Consider the following 16453-nt stretch of genomic DNA (forward strand, 5'->3'; position numbering starts at 1 on the left):
ATTCCCGCTGCACTTCCCAGGGTCGTCCACCGCTTAGGTCAGGGGAGTTAACCCCCGCAGTTTCTAGATGGGTCGGCCTGAATCAGGGGCCAGGACATCCTCGGTGAGTGCCTCGCGATACTGGCGAACTCCCGATACGTGCTCCACGTAGATATCCCGGCTCCACCGGACAGTCTCCGACACAATGAGCCGGCGCATCAGAGAAGCGTATCGATTACCAATACGCAGAATCTTCAGCACCGACTCATTGGCCGGATCCCACGAGCCGAGGGCACCGACGACAATCGCGGAGACCGCCACCCGGTATCCGCGCCCTCCGAGAACGTCGGCCAGGGGCTTATACTTATGTATCTTTCGCGCCCTGGCCTCCTCGAACGAAATATATTCGTTCTCGAAGGGCACGGTAACATCGACGATGACGATACTCCTTGAGGGCTCGTGCCTAACAACAATGTCAGGCCTAAGAGCCCCCAGATCCCCGTCGATGCCCTCGATCGTCCGGTTAACCCTTAACTCCCCTGGGAGTCGGCAGGCCTTAGCGATGCGGGAAACCACCGCATCGTGGCGAAGTTGCCAGGCCGCCGAGTGCGGACGGCAGTGGCAAAGGACGTGGGGAAGGGATTCGAGCTCCGCCCCGCATCGCCGGCAACGCTTATCACCCTCACCCCAGCGTCTTGCCCCGTTAAGAGGCAAGACGTCGAGGCGAGCTCGGTGAATGAAGCGCCAATCGGCGAAGCGGGTGAAGTTGCCGCCACGGAGGAAGTGGTTTGAAGCACCACTCCGCGACGACACCCCGAATACCTTCCCCTGGTCCTTCTTGCGCTGAAGGCGCTGGTGATAGTGTTCTACCACTGCCATCCGCAATCGGCGGATAATCTGGCCCCTCGCCACGGGCGGAACTATGGTCTCCCGATCGCGTGAACCCCTGAGCGTAATCGCGAGCTCAGATCTCGCCTCGCTCCACTGCCAACGCAATCCGAGCAGGTCCCGACTCCTGCGTGCCGCGTTCCGTGCCCTCGACCACAGCGAAGAAATGTCCCCCCCGTCCCTGGCGAAGTACCCCTCCAGCGAACCAGAGAGGTACTCGGCCAGGTCATTGTTCGACGGGTTGGTATGGCCGATTTTCCTGGCTACAGCCTCGCGCAGCGAGTTCCAGGCCAACTCCCTGACCACCGCATCATCCGCCGTCAAAAGACGGAACGCATGAGCGATGGTCAGGACGTCGGCCATGTCAGCAAGCGGAAGCAGTCCACATCCCCCCCTACTGGGTGGGAGGTAGACTACCTCCGCGCTGGCCCGCTGCGGGAGGTTGAGCCAGGATTTGGCCATACGTCGCACTTGCTTGTCGACTTCGACTAAGGGACGTTTCTCCACGTGGGCTCCCCGCAGGTAGAAGTCGAGGCGTGGCAGTATAAAAGCTGCCACGGTCTCGGCCTTCTGCCACGGGGCCAAGAGGGAACAGTCGACGGCCTGCAGGTCCTGGACCAGCTCGTCGATCGTCAGCAGTGGGGTTTGACGGACCTGAAACCCGGTGGGAACGCCCAGGTGTTCATAGGGCTCACCGGCTACCAGGGCGCGCATTTGCTGACCCTGGATGGTGAAGCGAGTGGCACGGACCCCGCGCGGCCCCCTGCCACGATGGTGGAGGGTCGCACATTTTGCGGGATTAAACCGCAATCCGATGCCACTCGCCGCAGCATCCACTGCCTTTAGCAGCGTTTCCATGCTCTCCGGGGTGTCGGCGATCAACGCGAGATCGTCCGCATACGCCAGGACACTGTGTCGATGGCCGTGCAACGTGTAACCCGCCGAGGTTCCGGTAGCTGCGCGCAGCACCGGTTCCAGGGCGAGGTTAAACGCCACAGGGCTCATCGGACAGCCCTGGCGCACCCCGGAGAGGATGGGAACGGGGTCGGTAAACCCATCAGCGGTCCGCACCCGTGTGGTGCAACCGTGGTACATACTCTTCAGAATATTCTGAAGAGTAGAGGGAACCCCGGCCTCCACGAAGGATTGGTAGATGGAAGCGTGGGGGACCGAGCCGAACGCGTTCGACAGGTCCAGCCACGCCACCACCACCTGACGCCCCCACCTGCGAGCGTCTGTAAGGGCTCCCTGCAGCACGAAGTTATGTTCGTAGCACCCCTCGTGCGGCAGGAAGCCCTTTTGCGCGGGACTTAGGCGCTTATTTTTGACTGACCACGCGACGAGACGGTCAGCCAGAACAGCGGCGAAGAGCTTCGGGGTCGTATCGGACATGGCCAGCGGCCGCCAGTTCGACAGGTCGTCGCGATCGCCCTTTTTGTGCACGAGCACAGTGTTGGAAGTTTTCCAACACGAGGGGACCGACTCCAGACGAAGACATAGATTAAACAAAGAGGTCAGCAGATGTGACCCCGGATCTGCCCTTTTTAGATCATTGTAAGTTAGACCGTCGGGACCGGGCGCAGAGTTTGTCATACGCCTGATCCGACGATCTACCTCACTCACTTCGAAGAGCTTCACCAAGGCCACATTGCTGGCCTCGTCTGGAGCCTCGATGGAAGGCGGGGGAGGCCTAGCTCCCAGGTTCCCCGCCGGTGAGTACATGTTGAGGAAGTACTCGTGTACCCTGTCCTTTGGCACTTTGCAGTGCAAGGACGGGCCCATGAGCACCTCCTGAACAGCACGCCGACGGTTCTGCCTGAAGAGCCGTTGTATACGCGTAGCCTCCCTTACCTGGTCCCCCCGCGTTGGTCCACCTGCCAACACAGGACGATCGCGGTGACCGTTCGAACCGCGAGCCGCTTGGTCGCCCGACACGTCCCTAGCTCTCGCACGCTGTTGGGGCCTATCCGTCCCGCCCCCTCTCGTGGTCGGTCCCTCGACTCTGAAGCCCTGAAGGTATGCTGCGATTTCCCTCGCAACATCCTCCAGCTGCTCCAGGGAGCCAGCGTTCTGCGCCATTCCGATCAACAACTCTCTCTCCGAAGGAAACGCTTCCCCGACCAAAGGCCGGATGGCGTCCCTTCTTCGAGAGGGCTGCCCGGATGCCGCAGGACGCCTGGGCTCACGAGGTACCGAGGCACGCGAGGGTGCGGTCGGTCTGCGACTTCTCGCAGGTGCGGTCGCCTCCGTCGCGGAGGCAGGAGCACCCCTCACGGTTGCATCCACGGGGACGGGCCTCCGATTATCCCTCCCCGCGCGATTCAAAACTACCCCTTCCCGCAAGGTAGAAATGGAGCCGGGGGCACTACGGGGGACGCTCGGGAGTCGCGTGGGGCTAGCAGGTGTTACGCTACTCACCGAGGATTCTCCGGAGCACCCTGCTCCAGGCCGATGCGCACTGTTGTGCGCAACGCTGTTGTTATTGTTGCTGCTGCTGCTGCTGCCCGGTGGCGGCCGGGCGGGGGACTTTTCCCGCGGTGGTTGGGCGGGCGGAGGCGTCGTCCTCTTCACTGGCGGCAGCGGCTGCGCCTCCTCGTCGGACGACGAGCTGGACGACGGGATCCCGCGGTGGTGGCGTCGGCGGGATCCAGCGGCGATACGCCACGGCTCCGGTGATGATTCCGGGGTTACGGCTGCCCCGGCCGGCTGCGGCACCTCCACCTCTTCGATGGGTGGGAGGAGCGGGGCCGCTGGAGATGGTGGTAGCGGCCTGGCCACCATCGCTCCTCCCACGATAGGCAGGGGGGTCATAATCGGCCCCCCGCTGCAGGTGGTGGTAACGGTGGAGGTGCATAACGTCACCATACTCGCCGATGTTACCGGAGACGGAGCCCCCTGCTCGCCGCGGATGGTCGGCGGCGTCCTGGGGCTCCGGTGCTTCCTCGGTGGGGGGCTGCGCTTGGGTGGTGTGGGCCCGGGCGTTGTAGGGATGGCCCGGGTTCCTGGACGCAGCCCCCTTTCCGGTATGGCGTCAATCGGCGAGGGAGGTGACGTGTGGGAAGGGGCGCCCGCTGTGACGGCGGCATAGGATGGTGAGGCCGCCGTCCTTACCCCCGAGGGTTTCCGTTGGGCGGCCCGAGGTGGTGTGGGGCCGCTGGAGGGACTCTTTCCCTGTACCACCGCCCTTGGTGATGGTGTGTGGGCGGTGGGAGTCCCTCCAATTCTCGGAGGCGTTCTTCTGGCTCCGGTCGGAGCCGCTACCGTCCTCCGGGTGGTGGTGGTGGCAGTTCTTCTGCCCACCTCCACCGGGACTTTGGCACCCCTCATACCCCGTGTCACCCGCCTTTGGGTGGTGATAGGCGGGCTCCTAACAGGCGGGGTTCTTGCGGGAGGGGTGCCAGTCGACCCCCTGGTAGCGGGGGCCGCTCTTCTGCCCGGTGGGGTGGGCCTCGTTGCGGTAGCGGCTAAGGGACCGGAGCCTCTTCTCGTAGCAGGCGCCCTTGCAGCCGGCGGCGATGTCCTTGGGGCAGCCGACCCCGATCGCCGCGGCGGGCTGCCGCTCTTCTGGACCGGTGGCGTCCCCTTAGGTCTGGGGTAGGTTGGTTGGTGGGGGGGCGGGGGCGCGGGCCGGCCGCTGGTGGTGGGCCCAATCGTTATTGTTAACGTGGGAGTGCCGGACGGCGGCGTGCGATACGACGTCGTCATAGCCGTCGCCGCCGCCGTTACCAGCACCCCACGCAACGTAGTTTGTTTAGGGGCCCGCGCCTTGCTCCCCGTCGCCACCGGCCTCGTGGTCGTCGTCTTCGTCGTCGTCCTCGTAGTCCTCGTTGTTGTTGCTGTTGTTGTTGCCGCTGCCGCCATTGCACGCCGCGTCGTGCAGGTGGTGGTGGCCGTCCCCGTGGAATCCCTCGCCGTTGTAAGGGTGTGGGTGGGCGGGGGCGGGGGCGGCGACGTCGCGGCGCACGTCGTTTGCGGGGGCGGGGACTGGGCCGCCAAATTGGCAGCAGCTAACGCAGCAGCGCGCGGTTCTGCGGGGGCGGATGTCGCGGAACTCCCCCGACGCGAGGTGTTGCTCGGGCCGGTCGCGCCTGTCACGGGAGGTGCACAAGTCCCACTCGGACTGTTCTGGTGGGCGGAACTATGAATATGGCCGTGGTGCAGCTTCACCGCCTTGAGTGGATACCTCCCGTCGCCGGTGAAGCTGCACTCACGGCACTTATATGTCACTGCAACGCCCGGATGATACTTCCGGGCGGAGTGTATCAGATATTAAGCTGATAAGAACAGATAAAAGGCGTTTATTTCCAAAACATGTTCCCCCGGCCTTACAATGTTCGGCCGGGGGTAGGTACAATATTACGCCTTTACGGCGAAGGTGGCTGACTCATTTTTAATAATTGTATTATGTTTCAAATACTGCTTGCATTATTGCTATTTTCATAAGCGCAGCTATTCTTATATACATAGGCGAATCCATATATTAAGTACTAGATAAATAGCGAATAAATAAATAGGTAATTAATACATATAGACGAATAACATAAATAAATAAGTAAATAAATAAATAAATAAATAGCTAAAAGAAAATATAAATAAAGATAAAATAATACTAAAATAAGACGAAGTTAATACATGGATACATGCGCATACAAAGTTAAGTGAATAGTACGGGGTGTAGTTTATGTCTAATATCGCCGGCTTCGGGACTTTGAGTGCCCGGCCCTTCGCCATATTAATACAATAAAATTATAAAATAATAGGTAACAAAAGTATCAAACGGAGTACAATAGATAAATAAATAAAATAGATAAAATAAAGAGGATAAATACAATAAATAAAATGAACGAAATAAATAGAATAGACAAAATAAATAAAATAAATAAATGAATAAATAAGATAGATAAAGTAAATAAAATAAATAAAGAACTAAATAAATATCACAAGCAATAAATAGTCAATAAATAGCTAAATAAATGAATAAAGATAGGTAGATGGGCAGGTGAATAAATACAGTTAATCGCATAGCAATGTATACGTTTAATAGAGTATGCTGATAGGGCGTCCGCGCGGAAACAAGGTCGGTGGGGCAGTGGCATGCAAGCTGGGGGGGGGGGCATTCAGATACGGAGAAACAGGTAGTAAAATAATAGAGAAGAAAGTGAGTAACGTGGTTAGAGTAAAAGTAAGATTAAAATTAAAATAGGTCAGTGATTAAAACAAAGAAAGAAAAGCAGATAGGTTAGTATGTACAGCCATTATCACGAAATAAATAGAAGAAATAAAATTAGTAATAAATAGGTAAAATAAATAGATAAATAATGAATAGATAAAAGGAAGATTAATAAATAAAATAGATAAATAAATAACAAACAGATAAAATGTATAAATTAATTGTTAATATAGATGAATAAAATAAGTGTTTAAAATAATAGATATTTAAAATAATAATTAAATAAGTAAAATAAGAAAGTAGGTAGAATAAGTCAGTCAATTAGTCCAACAAAACATCTATATTAAGTTAGTTAGCTAAAGCAATTAGAATACGTATAAAAATAAATAAAAGAAAGGTAAATATCACAAGTCATATGACTAGGGAAGATAAATACAATGAAAATAATTTGACTAGATAAATAACTAAATATATAAATAATAAATACTAAATAACCAATTATAGAAATAAAGAGAGAGAGTAAAAATAATTAATGAATTAAGAAAAGAAAAGAAAAGAAAAGAAAAGAAAAGAAAAGAAAAAGAAAAAAAAAAAAAAAAAAAAAAAAAAAAAAGGAAAAAGAAGAGAAAAGAAGTAATGAAAAAGAAAAATCTTCTAATTGGATTAGCCACTCTACGATAATAGATGTTAATTAATAAAATTACTGGCTACATACTACTAATCCTATCCACTTACCTGGCTCACTGCTGTTCCCCGCTTGCTGCTCTCCTGCCTACATCGGGAGAGTGAACCCCCGCAGATTTTCACTGGGTCGGCCTGGATCAGGGGCCGGGGCATCCTCGGTGAGTGCCTCGCGATACTGGCGAACTCCCGAGACGTGTTCCACGTAGATATCCCGGCTCCACCGGACAGTCTCCGACACAATGAGCCGGCGCATCAGAGATGCGTACCGATTACCGATACGCAAGATCTTCAGCACCGACTCATTGGCCGGATCCCACGAGCCGAGAGCACCAACGACGATCGCGGAGACCGCCACCCGATAACCGCGCCCTCCGAGAACGTCGGCCAGGGGCTTATACTTTTGTATCTTTCGCGCCCTGGCCTCCTCGAACGAAATATACTCGTTCTCGAAGGGCACGGTAACATCGACGATGACGATGCTCCTTGAGGGCTCGTGCCTAACAACAATGTCAGGCCTAAGAGCCCCCAGATCCCCGTCGACGCCCTCGACTGTCCGGTTTACCCTTAATTCCCCTGGGAGCCGGCAGGCCTTAGCGATGCGGGAAACCACCGCATCGTGGCGAAGTTGCCAGGCCGCCGAGTGCGGACGACAGTGGCAAAGGACGTGGGGAAGGGATTCGAGCTCCGCCCCGCATCGCCGGCAACGCTTATCACCCTCACCCCAGCGTCTTGCCCCGTTAAGAGGCAAGACGTCGAGGCGAGCTCGGTGAATGAAGCGCCAATCGGCGAAGCGGGTGAAGTTGCCGCCGCGGAGGAAGTGGTTTGAAGCACCACTCCGCGACGACACCCCGAATACCTTCCCCTGGTCCTTCTTACGCTGAAGGCGTTGATGGTAATATTCTACCACCGCCATCCGCAATCGGCGGATGATCTGGCCCCTCGCCACGGGCGGAACTATGGTCTCCCGATCGCGAGAACCCCTGAGCATAACCGAGAGCTCAGATCTCGCCTCGCTCCACTGCCAACGCAATCCGAGCAGGTCCCGACTCCTGCGTGCCGCGTTCCGTGCCCTCGACCACAGCGAAGAAATGTCCCCCCCGTCCCTGGCGAAGTACCCCTCCAGCGAACCAGAGAGGTACTCGGCCAGGTCATTGTTCGACGGGTTGGTATGGCCGATTTTCCTGGCTACAGCCTCGCGCAGCGAGTTCCAGGCCAACTCCCTGACCACCGCATCATCCGCCGTCAGAAGACGGAACGCATGAGCGATGGTCAGGACGTCGGCCATGTCAGCAAGCGGAAGCAGTCCACATCCCCCCCTACTGGGTGGGAGGTAGACTACCTCCGCGCTGGCCCGCTGCGGGAGGTTGAGCCAGGATTTGGCCATACGTCGCACTCGCTTGTCGACTTCGACTAAGGGACGTTTCTCCACGTGGGCTCCCCGCAGGTAGAAGTCGAGGCGTGGCAGTATAAAAGCTGCCACGGTCTCGGCCTTCTGCCACGGGGCCAAGAGGGAGCGGTCGACGGCCTGCAGGTCCTGGACCAGCTCGTCGATCGTCAGCAGTGGGGTTTGACGGACCTGAAACCCGGTGGGAACGCCCAGGTGTTCATAGGGCTCACCGGCTACCAGGGCGCGCATTTGCTGACCCTGGATGGTGAAGCGAGTGGCGCGGATCCCGCGCGGCCCCCTGCCACGATGGTGGAGGGTCGCGCATTTTGCGGGATTAAACCGCAATCCGATGCCACTCGCCGCAGCATCCACTGCCTTTAGCAGCGTTTCCATGCCCTCCGGGGTGTCGGCGATCAACGCGAGATCGTCCGCGTACGCCAGGACACTGTGCCGATGGCCGTGCAACGTGTACCCCGCCGAGGTTCCGGTAGCTGCGCGCAGCACCGGTTCCAGGGCGAGGTTAAACGCCACAGGGCTCATCGGACAGCCCTGGCGCACCCCGGAGAGGATGGGAACGGGGTCGGTAAACCCATCGGCGGTCCGCACCCGTGTGGTGCAACCGTGGTACATACTCTTCAGGATATTCTGAAGAGTAGAGGGAACCCCGGCCTCCACGAAGGATTGGTAGATGGAAGCGTGGGGGACCGAGCCGAACGCGTTCGACAGGTCCAGCCACGCCACCACCACCTGACGCCCCCACCTGCGAGCGTCTGTAAGGGCTCCCTGCAGCACGAAGTTATGTTCGTAACACCCTTCGTACGGCAGGAAGCCCTTTTGCGCGGGACTTAGGCGCTTATTTTTGACCGACCACGCGACGAGACGGTCAGCCAGAACAGCGGCGAAGAGCTTCGGGGTCGTATCGGACATGGCCAGCGGCCGCCAGTTCGACAGGTCGTCGCGATCGCCCTTTTTGTGCACGAGCACAGTGTTGGAAGTTTTCCAACACGAGGGGACCGACTCCAGACGAAGACATAGATTAAACAAAGAGGTCAGCAGATGTGACCCCGGATCTGCCCTTTTTAGATCATTGTAAGTTAGACCGTCGGGACCGGGCGCAGAGTTTGTCATACGCCTGATCCGACGATCCACCTCACTCACTTCGAAGAGCTTCACCAAGGCCACATTGCTGGCCTCGTCTGGAGCCTCGATGGAAGGCGGGGGAGGCCTAGCTCCCAGGTTCCCCGCCGGTGAGTACATGTTGAGGAAGTACTCGTGTACCCTGTCCTTTGGCACTTTGCAGTGCAAGGACGGGCCCATGAGCACCTCCTGAACAGCACGCCGACGGTTCTGCCTGAAGAGCCGTTGTATACGCGTAGCCTCCCTTACCTGGTCCCCCCGCGTTGGTCCACCTGCCACCACAGGACGATCGCGGTGACCGTTCGAACCGCAAGCCGCTTGGCCGCCCGACACGTCCCTAGCTCTCGCGCGCTGTTGGGGCCTATCCGTCCCGCCCCCTCTCGTGGTCGGTCCCTCGACTCTGGAGCCCTGAAGGTATGCTGCGATTTCCCTCGCAACATCCTCCAGCTGCTCCAGGGAGCCAGCGTTCTGCGCCATTCCGATCAACAACTCTCTCTCCGAAGGAAACGCTTCCCCGACCAGAGGCCGGATGGCGTCCCTTCTTCGAGAGGGCTGCCCGGGTGCCGCAGGACGCCTGGGCTCACGAGGTCCCGAGGCACGCGAGGGTGCGGTCGGTCTGCGACTTCTCGCAGGTGCGGTCGCCTCCGTCGCGGAGGCAGGAGCACCCCTCACGGTTGCATCCACGGGGACGGGCCTCCGATTATCCCTCCCCGCGCGATTCAAAACTACCCCTTCCCGCAAAGTAGAAATGGAGCCGGGGGCACTACGGGGGACGCTCGGGAGTCGCGTGGGGCTAGCAGGTGTTACGCTACTCACCGAGGCTTCTCCGGAGCACCCTGCTCCAGGCCAATGCGCACTGTTGTGCGCAACGCTGTTGTTATTGTTGCTGCTGCTGCTGCTGCCCGGTGGCGGCCGGGCGGGGGACTTTTCCCGCGGTGGTTGGGCGGGCGGAGGCGTCGTCCTCTTCGCTGGCGGCAGCGGCTGCGCCTCCTCGTCGGACGACGAGCTGGACGACGGGATCCCGCGGTGGTGGCGTCGGCGGGATCCAGCGGCGATTCGCCACGGCTCCGGTGATGAATCGGGGCTAACGACTGCCCCGGCCGGCTGCGGCACCTCCACCTCTTCGATGGGTGGGAGGAGCGGGGCCGCTGGAGATGGTGGTAGCGGCCTGGCCACCATCGCTCCTCCCACAATAGGCAGGGGGGTCATAATCGGCCCCCCGCTGCAGGTGGTGGTAACGGTGGAGGTGCATAACGTCACCATGCTCGCCGATATTACCGGAGACGGAGCCCCCTGCTCGCCGCGGATGGTCGGCGGCGTCCTGGGGCTCCGGTGCTTCCTCGGTGGGGGGCTGCGTCTTGGTGGTGTAGGCCCGGGTGGTGAAGTGGTGGCCCGGGATGCTGGACGCAGCCCCCTTTCCGGTACGACGTCAATCGGCGAGGGAGGTGACGTAAATGACGGGGCGCCTGCTGTGACGGCGGCGTAGGATGGTGAGGCCGCCGTCCTTACCCCCGAGGGTTTCCGTTGGGCGGCCCGAGGTGGTGTGGGGCCGCTGGAGGGACTCTTTCCCTGTACCACCGCCCTTGGTGATGGTGTGTGGGCGGTGGGAGTCCCTCCTACTCTCGGGGGCGTTCTTCTGGCTCCGGTCGGAGCCGCTACCGTCCTCCGGGTGGTGGTGGTGGCAGTTCTTCTGCCCACCTCCACCGGGACTTTGGCACCCCTCATACCCCGTTTCACCCGCCCTTGGGTGGTGGTGGGCGGGGTCCTAACGGGCGGGGTTCTTGCGGGAGGGGTGCCAGTCGACCCCCTGGTAGCGGGGGCCGCTCTTCTGCCCGGTGGGGTGGGCCTCGTTGCGGTAGCGGCTAAGGGACCGGAGCCTCTTCTCGTAGCAGGCGCCCTTGCAGCCGGCGGCGATGTCCTTGGGGCAGCCGACCCCGATCGCCGCGGCGGGCTGCCGCTCTTATGTACCGGTGGCGTCCCCTTAGGTCTGGGGTAGGTTGGTTGGGTGGGGGGCGGGGTCGCGGGCGGGGCACTGGTGGTGGGCCCGATCGTGATCGTTAGCGTGGGAGTGCCGGACGGCGGCATGCGATACGACGTCGTCATAGCCGTCGCAGCCGCCGTTACCAGCACCCCACGCAACGATGTTTGTTTCATGGCCCGCGCCTTGCTCCCCGTCGCCACCGGCCTCGTGGTCGTCGTCTTCGTCGTCGTCCTCGTAGTCCTCGTTGTTGTTGCTGTTGTTGTTGCCGCTGCCGCCATTGCACGCCGCGTCGTGCAGGTGGTGGTGGCCGTCCCCGTGGAATCCCTCGCCGTTGTAAGGGTGTGGGTGGGCGGGGGCGGGGGCGGCGACGTCGCGGCGCACGTCGTTTGCGGGGGCGGGGACTGGGCCGCCAAATTGGCAGCAGCTAACGCAGCAGCGCGCGGTTCTGCGGGGGCGGATGTCGCGGAACTCCCCCGACGCGAGGTGTTGCTCGAGCCGGTCGCGCCTGTCACGGGAGGTGCACAAGTCCCACTCGGACTGTTCTGTTGAGCGGAACTATGAATATGGCCGTGGTGCAGCTTCACCGCCTTGAGAGGGTATCTCCCGTCGCCGGTGAAGCTACACTCACGGCACTTATACGTTACTACAACGCCCGGATGATACTTCCGGGCGTGCTTCGTCAAGTCCGAGTGGGACTTGTACACGCCACTGATCCTGATCCCGGGGACACCGAAGCAGGCAGGGCATCGGAACTCCGCCGGGAAGGGAAACTCTATCACCAGGGCGAGATTATTACTCCCCTCGGTAGTGCAGGAGGTGACTGTCGCACTATCACCGCGGTCCTGCATCGCTCTTAAGACTAAGTCCTACGCTACGAGTGAGTCGAAAGAAGAAAGAGAGACAGAGTGGCTGTGGCAAATATTTCTAAGTGCCACAGCGAGGCGAAACGGGGAAGATAGACTAAGTGGGAATAACAGAGGAAGAGAAGAGAAAACTAAGTTAAAAGCGACAGAAGGAATACCGCCACGCGCTAACACCCTACTGACTCCGCCGGCGCTAAGTCCGGTGTCGAAGACTGCCTGGAAAAATGACAGCCTCCGACGTGGCAGTCGGTAGGGAGACTAACGGATGACGGTTGCGGAGGAGTGCAGCGATCTCGATGGAGGAAGAGCGACGGAATCGCCCACTCCACCGAGGACTGCACGGGGGTTGCACCGCAGGCGGGCCGACCTGACGTCCACTCACTAACGGGTGAGTGGAGTCAGCCTCCACGCGGGCGGTGACTGAAGGGAGAAGAAGGAGGTGGTGGCGCCACTCGACTCGGACCTCACGCGTCCCGGTCCGTTGACACACCTCAACGGATGGGAGCGATCGGAGGAGCGGGTGGACGCGTAGGGGTAAGGTAGAGGACTACCGACGATGATTCGAGCACCGCAGACGGCTGGAGACCGGCTGCGTTACCCTCCTCACTGCCGGGGGGATAGAAAGAAAAGAGAGACTCACTCGGCGCAGGAGTCCAGCGATGCAGGAGCGCTCTCCGAGGGGAATAACACCTCGCTCCTGATTCCTGATCCAGCGGTGGTTGACGTGGATCAGGCGAGCCGTCCTTCCCGTCGGGGTTGCCGATGGCCAAAGTCCTGGTGGGTCGTTGCGGTGTTGGGTGACCCACGTAGAGGAAGACCAGGGTTGTCCAGGCAGGCCAGGGATGGTGGTTGGTCCTAATTGAAGTGGTTCTGGACCCTCGCGGTAGACCCTGGTCGTCCTCTCCCTCGGCTGTCCTCGGAAGCAGGATGCGTGGTGGTGCGCAGGTGGAGGTGCGCCGGTGGTCCTCCCGCGCAGGTGGGCGGCGCAGGTGTACTCCCGCGCAGGCTCGACCCGGTCCCGCGGCGAAGGCACTTATTACACACTTCACCGCACAACACCTCGAGCACTGATCGTGTACAGACCTTGCCGCGCACACGCCCGATCGCAACTCGGCCCGCACTGTTGCGTAGTATCGCGGCGGGTGATTTTACCGCGATTTCGGGTACTTCGCGGAGTCAGAATACCAACAGGGACTATTTTTGGAGTCCAGCGAGCCGATCCGGCTATTAGAAAAGGTAGGGAGCTCAATTGCAGCGCAAATTGAGCCGTTTCCGGCGGCACTGCAGTGCCGGACCGACTCGCGGCGGAAGTGGAGCGAGCCCCAGCGATCCGCCTGACTCCAAAAATCAGGTTAATATTCTGACTCCGCGATGCGGAGTGTATCAGATATTAAGCTGATAAGAACAGATAAAAGGCGTTTATTTTCCAAAACATGTTCCCCCGGCCTTACAATGTCCGACCGGGGGTAGATACAACATTACGTCTTATTGGCGAAGGTGGATATTAACTTAGTTTTTTTTTTTAAATGTATATACATGAATTAGCTGTATGTACAAGCTTGGCTATTAATTATTAATTAGTAGCATACATAAATAGATAGACCTAACTAAATAAATATATAAACAAATAAATAAAATAAATAAGTGGATAAATACATAGATAAATAAATAAATAAATAGATAGAGCATTAGCAAACAGCAGCTAAAATAATAGTGGTAGGGCGTGAGCGCGCGGTCAAGTGCAGTAGAGCAGCAAGCATGTGGTTAGATGTTTAGTATAGAGGGAGAGGCAGGGCATAGTTATGCATAAGTAGCTAATGTACGATTAGTTAAAAGAAGTGGGTTAAAAAAGTAAGATGGGTCTGACAGTTAATAAATAAAACCAAGTTATTAGATCTAGTCATGCTTTAAAAGGAGATAAAATAGAGTAAAATAAAATGTTAGAAATATTAAAATTGATAGTCCGGTAGTAAATATTAAAATAGAATGAAATGAAATAGATGATAGAATAAAATTAGATAGATAAATAGAATAAGTTAGTATGACTAGATAGAATAGAATAAATCACTAAGTAGATAAATAAATCAATAAGTAAATAAATAAATAAATAGATAAATAAATAAATAAATAGATAAATAAATAAATAAATAAATAAATAAATAGATAAATTAGTAAATAAATAAGTAATCAAATAAATAAATAAGTAAAAAAGTAAATAAATAAATAAGTAAATAAATAGTGTATTTTATTCTATTGGTTTGGTTCATTATTATTATTAGCTACTTACCTTGCTGCTGTCTCTCCCCTACTGCTCCTCTCATGTCGGGGGAGTTGACCCCCGCAGGTTATCGATAGGTCGGCCTGGATCAGGGGCCGGTACATCCTCGGCGAGTGCCTCGCGATACTGGCGAACTCCCGATACGTGCTCCACGTAGATATCCCGGCTCCACCGGACCGTCTCCGACACAATGAGCCGGCGCATCAGTGATGCGTATCGATTACCGATACGCAAAATCTTCAGCACCGACTCATTGGCCGGATCCCACGAGCCGAGAGCACCGACGACGATCGCGGAGACCGCCACCCGATAACCGCGCCCTCCGAGAACGTCGGCCAGGGGCTTATACTTATGTATCTTTCGCGCCCTGGCCTCCTCGAACGAAATATATTCGTTCTCGAAGGGCACGGTAACATCGACGATGACGATACTCCTTGAGGGCTCGTGCCTAACAACAATGTCAGGCCTAAGAGCCCCCAGATCCCCGTCGATGCCCTCGACCGTCCGGTTAACCCTTAACTCCCCTGGGAGTCGGCAGGCCTTAGCGATGCGGGAAACCACCGCATCGTGGCGAAGTTGCCAGGCCGCCGAGTGCGGACGACAGTGGCAAAGGACGTGGGGAAGGGATTCGAGCTCCGCCCCGCATCGCCGGCAACGCTTATCACCCTCACCCCAGCGTCTTGCCCCGTTAAGAGGCAAGACGTCGAGGCGAGCTCGGTGTATAAAGCGCCAATCGGCGAAGCGGGTGAAGTTGCCGCCGCGGAGGAAGTGGTTTGAAGCACCACTCCGCGACGACACCCCAAATACCTTCCCCTGGTCCTTCTTACGCTGAAGGCGTTGATGGTAGTATTCTACCACTGCCATCCGCAATCGGCGGATGATCTGGCCCCTCGCCACGGGCGGAACTATGGTCTCCCGATCGCGAGAACCCCTGAGCGTAATCGCGAGCTCAGATCTCGCCTCGCTCCACTGCCAACGCAATCCGAGCAGGTCCCGACTCCTGCGTGCCGCGTTCCGTGCCCTCGACCACAGCGAAGAAATGTCCCCCCCGTCCCTGGCGAAGTACCCCTCCAGCGAACCAGAGAGGTACTCGGCCAGGTCATTGTTCGACGGGTTGGTATGGCCGATTTTCCTGGCTACAGCCTCGCGCAGCGAGTTCCAGGCCAACTCCCTGACCACCGCATCATCCGCCGTCAAAAGACGGAACGCATGTGCGATGGTCAGGACGTCGGCCTGACTCCGCGATGCGGAGTGTATCAGATATTAAGCTGATAAGAACAGATAAAAGCGCTTTATTTTCCAAGTAATGTTCCCCCGGCCTTACAAAGTTCGGCCGAGGGTGGATGTACAATAGCGCCTTTATGGCGAAGGCAATGTTTTATAAATTATAGTATACCACGTATACAATTTTAGGTATAAATACAACTTTGTGGCTATGTTATGATTTTAATTCTTCAGTACGCATATCATCGATTTATGAATAATAAATTAATACGATAAAGAAAGATAATAAGTGGAACAAAAAAATAAGTAAACAGACACCAACATAGATGAATAAATAACGAAATAAATATATAACTAAATACTTAGATAAATAAATACATATATAAATAAATAAATAAATAAACAAACAAATGAGTAAATAATAAATAAATAAATAAATAATAAATAGATAAATAATAAATAAATAAATAAATAAGTAAATAGCCATATAAATGAATAGATAAATGTATAAATAGATGAATTAATAAGTATATGTTTGAATGCGTGGTTAATTTATAGATTTGTGTTGTTAATTGTTGACATAGCCGACACCAGGGTTATACGTTCCCCAGTCCTCCGCCATTAACAGATAAATTAATAATATAAATAAATTAACGGATAAATAATAACATTAAATAAAATAATAAAAGTAAATAAATAAATCGGAAGATAAACGGTGACAGTAAGATAATAGATAAATAATAAGATAGAAAGTGAGTCGGTGTACAATTAGCATGTTTGCTCAAATGTATAAAGTTAAAAGGGCGTGAGCGCGGGTATAAGGTCTGTAAGGCAGGGCATGCAGGCATTGAGGGGCAGTCAG

At 55.8% G+C, this 16453-nt stretch overlaps 2 pseudogenes; both read right to left on the reverse strand.

Moving 5' to 3' along the window:
• Positions 1–13345: 13345 nt before the first annotated feature.
• LOC143175458 (U2 spliceosomal RNA) lies at positions 13346–13526 on the reverse strand (annotated as a pseudogene).
• A 2077-nt stretch (positions 13527–15603) lies between these two features.
• LOC143175457 (U2 spliceosomal RNA) lies at positions 15604–15651 on the reverse strand (annotated as a pseudogene).
• Positions 15652–16453: the final 802 nt, after the last annotated feature.

This window comes from Nomia melanderi, unplaced genomic scaffold, assembly GCF_051020985.1.
Source record: "Nomia melanderi isolate GNS246 unplaced genomic scaffold, iyNomMela1 scaffold0090, whole genome shotgun sequence".
NCBI classification, from domain to species: Eukaryota; Metazoa; Arthropoda; class Insecta; order Hymenoptera; family Halictidae; genus Nomia; species Nomia melanderi.